We start from the raw sequence: 11,593 nt of genomic DNA on the forward strand, positions 1-11,593 counted from the left end.
AAATCACACACAATGTTTAAGCACATAACATTTTAAATCCCAACACTACCCATTTTGAAGTCTGTATTGCTTCCTCTTTTCTGGAATCAGTAATGCTTCTTCCCCTGATAAGGCCAATTCCACAGTGGTCTTCAAGTCATAATTTTCAAACTCTTTCCTTTTATCTGAAAGAGATTAATACACAGAGGTAATTAATAATTAAAGTAAAATGTAGTCGAGAAAGTCTAGGAACCCTTGAACACAGGTTAAAAAAAAGACAACACATAACAATCATGAGTGGCACTGTGCCTGCGGATTCGGATTACAGGTGTTTAATTTGCATCATACAAAAACCTAATATGACATTAACATACAGTACCTGACTCTTTTCACTTGTTGGTCAGGTTTATACAAACAACAACTATTGTGGTATGATGTCCTTCATCTGTGCATTGCCTTCTCTCACTCCTGCACACGCCTTCTGATCTTCTACTATACATCATACCAACATAAAACCAGACGCTTTATGTGAAAGCTATCAAAAAAATAATGCTCTTTTGTGAGGATGCAGTATTTTTAGTATTGCAAACCATTTTTTCAGTTTTGCAATGAACACGGGGTATTCCTGACATTTTGTTGAAGATGGTGGTATTCTTAGCAAGAACCACCTTTCTAATTATGGATAACTAGTGAAACAAACAAGCAAACACAACAACCAACAGTTTACCAAAGTTACCCTTGCTTTAAACATGAAACAGAAAAGTACCAATCAAATTAATTGTGATAGTCATAATTGTTTTGATCTCAACGTCAAATGCATTTCAATATGTCCATCCAACGCGTTCATTCCCTTTTAATTAAGGTGACCAGATTTCTCAGACAAAATCCGGGGACATTTTCAGCTCCGAAGCGTATTTACCTCCAAAACAAGTAATGTTTTTACTTTTGTAAAACTTAAAACGGGGACACTAGACCTAGAGCTGTTCTCATTAAGGGCTGAGCCCCCCCAAGGTCTGATCCTAGACCCACCCCTGCTGCTACTTCATACTCCACTCCACTACACCTCAGAGGGGAATGTTTCAAGATAGAAAGTCCTAATATTTCAAGATAAAAAATCCTAATACTTCAAGATAAAAAGTCCTAATATTTCAAGATAGAAAGTCCTTATATTCCTAATATTTCAAGATAGTAAGTCCTAATATTTCAAGATAGAAAGTCCTAATATTTCAAGATAAAAAATCCTAATACTTCAAGATAGAAAGTCATAATATTTCAAGATAGAAAGTCCTTATAGTCCTAATATTTCAAGATAGAAAGTCCTTATAATCCTAATATTTCAAGATAGAAAGTCTTAATATTTCAAGATAGAAAGTCTCAATATTTCATAATGTTGTAATGTTTACTGAACTGCTGACAGCTTTTGCTTTGTTGCTTAAGGCTTGTTTCTGCAACAGCTCATTGAGAATCAGATACAATAAAAACTACTGAGGACCTTGCCGTGATAAAAGGAACTATGAATCTGCTGTCTACCAAGAGATCCGAAGGAGAATTCCGACCATCTGTTCGTGTACTCAAGCTGAAACGAACTTGGGTTCTGCGCAGGACATGATCCTAAACACACCAGCAAGTCCACCACCGAATGGCTGAAGAAAAACACAATGAGACTTTGGAGTGGCCTAGCCTAAGTCCTGACCTGAATCCTATTGAGATGTTGTGGTATGACCTTAAAAAGACTGTTCATGCTCGAAAACCCTCTAATGTAACTGAATTAGGACAATTCTGCAAAGATGAGTGGGCCAAAATTCTCAGGACACTGTAAAAGCCTCATTGCACGTTTATCGCAAACGCTTGGTTGCAGTTGTTGCTGCTAAGGGTGGCCCAACCAGTTATTAGTTTAGGGGGCAATCACTTTTTCACACAGGGCCATGATGGTTTGGAGTTTTTTCACCTTTAATAATAAACACCTTCATTTACAAATTGCATTTTTGTTTACTTGTGTGTCCTTGACTATTGTTTAAATTGGTTGATGTCCAAAACACTAAGTGTGAAAAACATGCAAAGGACAGGAAATGAGGAAGGGGGCAAACACTTTTTCACACCACTGTACATGTACCCTGAATTGTCAGGAGACTTAATCACCACATGTTTCCCATCATGGATCCAAGGCAGTTGGGAAAAGCCCACGCTGGTGAACAACCCCTTTGCAATACTCAGCTAATCCTCTGTGGTGGGCGCTGGCATGTACTCTTCCACCATAGATTCCCAAATCACCCTGCAGACCTGGGGTCAATGTTGGACAGTTGCTCACTCCCATGTGATAGCTGGCAGAATAGTGCATAGGAGTCCCATGTGGAAGAACGCAGGCAAATAGCCAGATGCTCAGCAGGACATATTGCACGGCAGAATTGGTGCTATTCATCATGATGAGCGGACCCACTTGGACCGCACGTTGTCAAACTGCTCCGTGTCCAGTCTGAAGTACCGCTGGACCTCTAGTCGTAAAGCCACAATGTGTGCTTATATGCAGGGGTGCACATAACTGGTACGCAAGTACGCATGCGCGTCAAAAATCAGGAATGCGTAATGCCACTTGTGTTCCTACGCGCCTTTGCGTACTCGACTGATCTTCTCATCTACCTAAACATGACATGTTGCTTGCAACTACGGTCAGAGATGTCCACAAAGCAACAGACGTTAAGCAGCTTCTTCTTGGCGTTCCGCCACCTACAAGAAACGCCAAGGAGCCAGAGCCGAAGAAAAAGGTTTTTTTTGGAAAAGTGCTCCAAGATGTGCACGGCTGGAAGCTAACGATGAGCGTGCTGAGATGTGGTGCAAGATTTGCCGCTCAAATCCACATCTAGCAGACAAAACAGGTGCGTTTTATCAAGGCTGAAAGATTTCACCATTCTTAATTTGACAACATGAAAAGAGTAAGGAACACATGAATCTGGCGCAAGCCGTTGCTAATAAACAAGCTAGCCGAGACAAAATGTCCAGTCGACCACTGTCAGATGGTGAGACAAGCTGAATGAAGAACAGCGGCAAGCTCTGTTTACTATTTTTCTGGTTGCCTTCCATAAGCTAACACGCACGTCCCAGTCTTCCTATTCTGAGGATATTCCTTTACTGAAGCGGTTAGGAGTAAAATGTCGGAGGTGCATATCATTCCGTGACGGGGCGCAGGATCACGCAGAGCATCGCTCCCAACCTCAGAGGGGAGTTACGAGCCAGGTTGCAGTCTGCTGAATTTTGGGGGTTTACTTTTTGATGGATCTGAGGACACACAAAAAATGAGCAGGAAATTGTTTACATCGTGTGTGTGCCAGCAACGGAGAGTTTACCTCGGACTCTTTATTGGATTGATTGAATTGGGTGCTGACCAAACCGCGCAGGCCGTAACAGACGGACTTCTGAGACTTTTCCAGGACACAGGCTCAGATGACTGACAACGAAGCCTGAGTCCCTGTGTGCACAGACGGGGCAGCTGTCAACGTCGGAATCTACAACGGCGTTGTGCCAAAACACCGGCAACGTGCTGCGGTTGGAGACTTCCTGTGCACATTCTGTGCAGCGCACACCGTTGGAGAATTGCGTAAAATCAGCTGATTGCAACGTTCCTTACTGTGAGACATTTAATCGCTCTGTGGTCCAGCTGCTGCAGTTTTATTATAAAAAGGTGGAGCAAAAAAAGCTGCTGCACTGAGAAGCAATGTAAAGAAATGGGATCTCCTTTGTGAAACAGGCCACCTGTCAAAGCAGACCACAGACCTGTGGCGGAGACGCTGATCGGAGACTCAACCCAGGAAGGGACGTGCATCTGCAGCAGTCTTCACCATCTACCCTGCAGGAAGCTTAACAGGACAGTGGGACGACGAACTGCAGAGGGACAGTTGGTGACGACACGAACGGACAGTGGGGGACGACACTGAAGAGGACAGTGGGGAAGACTGCACTTATAAGACTACGCTGCATAAGAGTGAGTACCAAACACTCTTCCTGGTACTCACCTGAGTAACTCACTGAAAAGGTATGTGCACCCCTGCGTATATATGTTTGATAACGGTTTTAGAGGGTGTCATGAACCCCAAATCTCCGCAAATACAAACAGCAGCAGCACCAAACAAAACTACTTTGCGATGATCCATAATTATCCAGTGATACACATACACTGTAACAATGCTGGTTAAAAATACTGGAATTTTGCACAGTAATGTACCGTTTTCCATTAATAGTGATATTGTAAATTCAGAGTGTCTTGAGGAAAAAAATATTAACGGCAAGCTCCTATAAAATTACAGTAAGAAGCAGTATTTATTTATTTTTACAGCAAGCTACCTCTAATCTTACGGTATAATACAGTATTTTTTATAGTTCATCTGAGCAAAATCTAAAAGTAAATGAAATTAAAAATAAGCCTACACTTGGAGCTAAATACTCCCATTCTCAGGGTTCATTCAATTAGTAACAAAATCTCGATGTGGATGGTGAATCCATTAATTACATAGGATATCCTAGAGACAAATACATAGTCAACTAACACGGCTCTCCCCCAAATTGTCGTCTCTCTGGATCTTGGACCCCCAGTCTTATTCACAAAGGGTGGGTCTCTAGATCAAAGTGGTGTGTCTGTGTGCTTATTCGTTATCTTTCAGTTGGAATGTGACTGAGTTATTGACCCTCAGTTCAGATGGCAAAGCAAAAGATCAGGGGCCATAAAGAGGGACCGGAACCAGAGACAGGTGTGTCTCTCTAACTCATCAATTCACTTCTGACACATTTGTAGAGCTGGATTATACAAAATGTAGAGAACATGTTTATATATTAAAACAGAAGTATTGCAAAACATCGAATATAACAAACAACAAAAATAAACGATATACTATGAACAAAACTTAATGCATGACCAACATGTCTTCATTTATGCTGAAATAATGCTTTTACCTTTTAGCTTAAAATAAATGCAAATCACACACAATGTTTAAGCACATATAACATTTAAATTCTAACACACTTCAGCCTTTATTGAGTTCTAGGACACAATAACAAAAGATAAGAATTCCTTTTCATCCGGACTCTTAAACTGACCGCACCAAACTGGATGGAGCACATGTTTCACCGGCTGCTCTCCTCGCCGTCTCTCGTCAACTGCGCAGCACTTCCTCACCCTCCTGTCTCCGTGGCTTTCTTAACAAGGTAAATATAATCTTGAAAAATCTGCATATGCTAATGTGATTTGTGTTGGATTAACTTTTATTGACTTTTATTACCGAAAGGATTGAGTCAAAGTACGTGCAGACACTAGCATACGTTAGGCCTACTCTCATTTAGGAACTTGTGGACAAAAGTTAGCTTTCTGTTGAACCCCATTACTGACATAACATAAACTGGCTTGAACATTTGATTTGTTGTAAGATCTAACTAAGGTGGGTTGCTATTTTACCATTTTGTTTACTTTTTTAAGTAAAATGGTTTTAGGGAGTTTATGGACAAATAAATTTAAAAGTGGTGGCTTTTTCTGTGAACTTCTTTCATCATAAAGTCCCTTGAATCCATATTTCTTGTTGTCTGCATCACTTGTTGGTGATAGAATCACATTGGAACATTGGATGATCAGCATCGAAAGCCAGGTTATCTGTAAAGGCATCCAAAAACCTTCATCACAGGGCTTGCTGCAGTTTTTGTAAGTAGCCTACTATGTGTTCAACTTGAAATACCAGAAGTAGCTGCAAGGACACTGGGTTTGTTCAAGGTAAATTTGTCTGAGAAAGTTGTTTGAGTATGTTACCCCTCTTCCCAGCTGTGTTCAGAAATATTTAAATATTTTCATTTATTATAAGCCATGCTGGTATATAACTTTACAGTTGTTGTACCTATCTCCTGCACATAAAGCATACCCTGCTTTCTTTGGCACCCATCTTAATTGAGGAATGGGGCTGTCAGACTGGCCATGATTTATATATACATATAAGCCTATACATAACTCAATCTCGATTGAAACTTGTAGTTCTGAAAGTTAAGTTGTATAACTTAAGGTAATGTTTGCCCAGTAAGACACAGAAGTCTCCACGAGGTATTAGCGATGTAAACAAAAACGTGGGGATACAGTGGGGTTTGAAAGTTTGGGCCGGGTAAAAAATGTATTATAATATTAATGTGCATAAAGAAGCCAAGAAAGATGAAAAAAAATCTCCAAAAGGCATCAAATGATAGTTAGACCGAATTATATGTCACAAAAAGTTAAATTTTATTTCCATCATTTACATTTCAAAATAACAGAAACAAAAAAAATGGCATCCCTTGTTACTTGTATGCCCCTTGGCAAGTTATTGTTGCCAGCCAGAGTCTTTTGATCTCTTCTTGAGTCTTCCGTTCTTTGAGATTTCTGGGCTGTCTGACACGCACTGCTATTTAAGGTCTATCCATAGATTTTCAATTATGTTGAGGTCAGGAGATTGTAAAGGCCATGGCAAAACCTTCAGTTACGCTCTTGATGTAATCCACCATGGATTTTGAGGTGTGTTAGGATCATATCCATTCGTAAGCCATCCTCTCTTTACTTCAGCTTTTTCAAGGTAGCGTCCAAAATTTGCTGAAATTTTATTGAATCCATTTTTCCTTTTACCGTGAAATTTTCCCTGTGCCACTGCTGAAATAAACCCCAAAGCATGATTGATCCACCCCCATGCTTAACAGTTGGAAGAGGTCCTTTTCATTAAATTCTATGCTCTTCTCCAAAGTACCTTTGCTCATTCTGGCCAAAAAGTTCTATTTTAACCAGTCCACAGAACTTTTTTCACAATGCATCAGGCATTTCTATATGGTCATTTGCAAACTTCAAATGCTGAAACGTGTGAAAGAGGTTTTTTCTGATGACTCTCCATGAAGACCATGTTAGTAAAAGTCTCTCTTTATAGTTGAATGGTATCCACAACTCCAGTGTCTGCCAGGTCATTCGGATTGATCGTGCAGTCAAATGTGGATTTTGACTGCTTCCTTCACACTCCTGCGAGCTGTTCTGTTTGATATTTTTCTTGGTCTTCAGATCTTGCTTTAATTTCCACTGTTCCTGATGACTGACATTTCTCCATTACATTCCAACGGATATTGGGATATTGTCAACTATTTTCAGTTTCAGTTTCTAGACATTGCTTAGAAGAACCCATGGTGCTGATTGTTGGGCGAGGTCAGATGGTCTGGGCATTTAAAACACTGTCAGGTATCGCTTTCAAAGGGGAGGTGCAGACTGTAAACTCGGCAGGGGGCCAAACTTTCGAACCCCACTGTATGTGTAGTTTTTCGTTTTCTCACTGGCACGACGTTTAGATGTTTCAGCAACATGCAGCTGCTCTCTCTCCGCAATATACATACATATACGGGTTGCTGCTCCGTTTCCCCTGTGACTGACGCGCACACACACAATCACACACGGTGAATGCAGGAAAAACGCAAATGAATGAACGGATGACGTAATGAGTAAAATTGAGTAAACTACATTATTGTAGGTGCAATGATAAGTTAAAGTCCAGTAAGTACTTTATCAAACTGTATGATTGTGTGTCAGCCCCCTGCTACAGCACATGATGGCGGCAGAATGTCACAGTAAGCTCAAGACACATCAATCCTGTTTTTCGCCTTTATGAGGCAAAAAAGTGGCTGTATAAAAAGGGTCAGTGGTGGGTGGACTTTTGAATTATGTAGCCATATTTCGAGATAATTATACCTACTTTGGTCTGTACTAAGGGCTAATGTACAAAACACCATCACAAGCTTAAACCAGTGTTTGTTTTGTTTTAAAGTCTGCCACTGTACCTCCCTCAGACAAAGATGGGCACGCACGTTTCCTGGAAACGGTGTGCAATGGCTTAGCTGTTTTCTCTATTTGTGGGTGTGTCTTCTTATTGGCTGTGTCCAGGTGATACCCATCAGTCTCGAGTCAGTTAAGAAATGCCAATGGGCTATGATGATGTTATTGAACCCAAGACACGAACAATTGAGCCTAGAACAACTTTATTTATTTATTAAGAAAATTCATTAATTTCCTTAATCTGTAGAGTCACTGAAATATACACTATTTCTGTCTTTGATACACACTCGTGAGCTGTGTATCCCTGCTTTCGACAGCAGTGTAATGTTGGAAACAAAAACTATTCTCACACTATATTGTCCACTGTCTATCATAATGTCAATTAATTCAGTAGCTAAAAAAGGGTTTCTCTGCTACTGCCTCTTCTCCAGTCTGTTGCCAGTCGGGGAAGTCCTTGATGGCCTACTCTCTTGGACTCAGGAAAGCAGGATTCCTCTGTGCTGCTGCTGTGGCAAAAACAAAGGATTTGGGTTAAGTGGCGTTATTCAAAGATGTATCTTTTAATGCATGGAAATATTATGTTTTTCTCCCTTGTTTTTAAGAAGTAGTTGGTAATAACTGTAACATAAGTCTTTTTTTTTGCAGATGTGAATAGAAGACTGGTTTCATTAAGTAGAATATGGCAAGTCAAATGTTAACATATTGTAGTTAAATTATCTGCAAAATTTTCCTCAGAAGCTTCAATTCAGCCTTTTAAGGTGGCCTGTTTACAAGAAGGGATAAGCTACAGCCAAAAGTTACGCAAAACTCCTGCTGAATCTAGACTAATATATGAAGTATTTGTTATACTTTCAACGTTTTTGTTCCTCTAGAGTTTTAATTCAAATCTGTTTCTGAACTCAACGACTCGTTTTGGTGCTGTTTCCACCGTAAGCTGTATCCTATCTAGCCTCAACGCTGTTAAAGCGCCATTTGACAATGTATTTAGATCACTTTTTAAATGAAAGCTTAAAGAGCATGTTATACATCGTCCAATAAATTTGACATAACCTTTCTCTGTGAAAGGGCCAACATCAAGTTTCATGGTAATCACAATGATTTAAAAAGTATTTACTTTTGATACCAAAGGTGCATTTTATGCTACCCTCTCTTTACTTCCTACTCCCATTTTTTTTAAGATTTTGTTAACTTACCACAGATGATTTGGCAAAGTAATGCCTGGGAATATGGCGGTTTTCGCTTGTCCCACATGTCCACTTGGTCATACGGCATTTGAAAAACCTGAAAATACTAAAATAAAAACATTTAAATAAGATAAAGATCCTTAATTAGTCCCACAGTGGGGACATTTTCAGTGATATTGCAGCAAAGGGAAAGTGCAATGACAAACACATCGGTAAAAATAACAGAATAAAGCAGTTAAAAAGTGAAGTATACAGACAGAATGTTTAATAACACTGTATTCAAAGTATTGTACAAAGGAGTTAATGATATTGCACAATAAGGTGTAATTGATGTGCACATGAGTAAATGTCATATAGGGTGCGTGTTGTCTACTGGAGCAGTGTTGATTATAAAGTCTGACAGCAGCAGGAAGGATTGTGTGGCATCTCTCCTTACTGCACGTTTTGTATTCAAAATGTACCTAAGAACAACTTCCAAAGGAATAAAATATTTACTGTTGATAGATGGATATTAGTTGATAATAGTTTATTACCTATGTTGGAGCTAAATCCTGCTCCATTTCAGGGTTCGGTCACTTAGTAGTCAAAAATCTCAGATGTGGATGTGTTAATCCATTTTATTACATAGGATATCTAGAGACAAATACAGAGTCAACCTAACCCGGCTCTTCCCCAAATTTGTCTGACTCTCTGCTCCTGGACCCCCTGGTCTTATTCACAAAGGGTGGGGTCTCTTGGCACAGTGGTGTGTGTGTGTGTGTGCCTTTTCGTTATCTTTCAATTGGAATGTGACTGTGGGTTTATGACCCTCAGTTCAGGAAAGATCAGTGGGGGTGAAAGAGACTGGAACCAGACACAGGCAGCACCCTATCCATCAATTTTAAACACATTTAGGAGAGGGATATAACAAAAATATACAGATATTTTATATCATAAAACAAAAGTATTGCAAAACAACTTAATGCAACCAACACACAACTATACTTATAACAACAACTCAATGCATGACTAACATGTCTCATTATTGCTGAATTAACGCTTTTACCTTTGTAGCTTGAATGCATAAATGCAAATCACACACAATGTTTAAGCACATAACATTTAAATCCCAACACTACCATTTGAAGTCTGTATTGCTTCCTCTTTTCTGGAATCAGTAATGCTTCTTCCCTGATAAGGCCAATTCCACAGTGGTCTTCAGTCATAATTTTCAAACTCTTTCCTTTTATCTGAAAGAGATTAATACACAGAGGTAATTAATAATTAAAGTAAAATGTAGTCGAGAAAGTCTAGGAACCCTTGAACACAGGTTAAAAAAAGACAACACATAACAATCATGAGTGGCACTGTGCCTGCGGATCGGATTACAGGTGTTTAATTTGCATCATACAAAAACCTAAGACATTAACATACAGTACCTGATCTTTTCACTTGTTGGTCAGGTTTTACAAAACAACAACTATTGTGGTATGATGTCCTTCATCTGTGCATGCCTTCTTCACTCCTGCACACGCCTTCTGATCTTCTACTATAAATCATACAACATAAACCAGACGCTTTATGTGAAAGCTATCAAAAAATAATGCTCTTTGTGAGGATGCAGTATTTTTAGTATTGCAAACCATTTTTTCCGTTTTGCAATGAACACGGGGTATTCCTGACATTTGTTGAAGATGGTGGTATTCTTAGAAGAACCACCTTTCTAATTATGGAACAGTGAAACAAACAAGCAAACAACAACCAACAGTTTACCAAAGTTACCCTTGCTTTAAACATGAACAGAAAAGTACCAATCAAATAATTGTGATAGTCATAATTGTTTTGATCTCAACGTCAAATGCATTTCAATATGTCCATCCCACGCGTTCATTCCCTTTTAATTGGTGACCAGATTTCTCAGACAAAATCCGGGGACATTTTCAGCTCCGAAGCGTATTTACCTCCAAACAAGTAATGTTTTTACTTTTGTAAAACTTAAACGGGGACACTAGACCTAGAGCTGTTCTCATTAAGGCTGAGCCCCCCCAAGGTCTGATCCTAGACCCACCCCTGCTGCTACTTCATACTCCACTCCACTACACTCAGAGGGAATGTTTCAAGATAGAAAGTCCTAATATTCAAGATAAAAATCCTAATACTTCAAGATAAAAGTCCTAATATTTCAAGATAGAAAGTCCTATATTCCAATATTTCAAGATAGTAAGTCCTAATATTTAAGATAGAAAAGCCTAATATTCAGATAAAAATCCTAATACTTCAAGATAGAAAGTCATAATATTTCAAGATAGAAAGTCCTTATAGTCCTAATATTTCAAGATAGAAAGTCCTTATAATCCTATATTTCAAGATAGAAAGTAATATTCAAGATAGAAAGTCTCATATTTCATAATGTTGAATGTTCTGACTGCTGACAGCTTTGCTTTGTTGCTTAAGGCTTGTTTTCTGCAACAGCTCTTGAGAATCAGATACAATAAAACACTATGAGGACATATTTTCCTTTGACTTGATATTAAACGAGATTGCTGCAGTCGGCAGAAACAAGCTACAATGGCAGTTAACAAGATAATTGTCCAGCTTGGTTTACGTTCATAAAAGTGCTTGTTTAGCTGCGACCGACTCGATTAAT

The 11,593-nt window shown here is 39.2% G+C and overlaps 1 long non-coding RNA gene across 1 annotated transcript in view; it reads right to left on the reverse strand.

Moving 5' to 3' along the window:
• LOC116699190 (uncharacterized) overlaps positions 1-11,593 on the reverse strand; it is an 18,067-nt gene that overhangs the window by 28 nt on the left and 6,446 nt on the right. Inside the window, exons 2-3 of the long non-coding RNA XR_004334389.1 lie at positions 6,912-6,919; positions 2,488-2,585 (exon numbers count right to left, since the gene is read on the reverse strand). This is a non-coding gene — a long non-coding RNA (uncharacterized LOC116699190). The remainder of the gene's footprint in view (positions 1-2,487; positions 2,586-6,911; positions 6,920-11,593) is intronic.

The sequence above is a fragment of the Etheostoma spectabile genome, chromosome 12, assembly GCF_008692095.1.
Source record: "Etheostoma spectabile isolate EspeVRDwgs_2016 chromosome 12, UIUC_Espe_1.0, whole genome shotgun sequence".
Taxonomy (NCBI): Eukaryota; Metazoa; Chordata; class Actinopteri; order Perciformes; family Percidae; genus Etheostoma; species Etheostoma spectabile.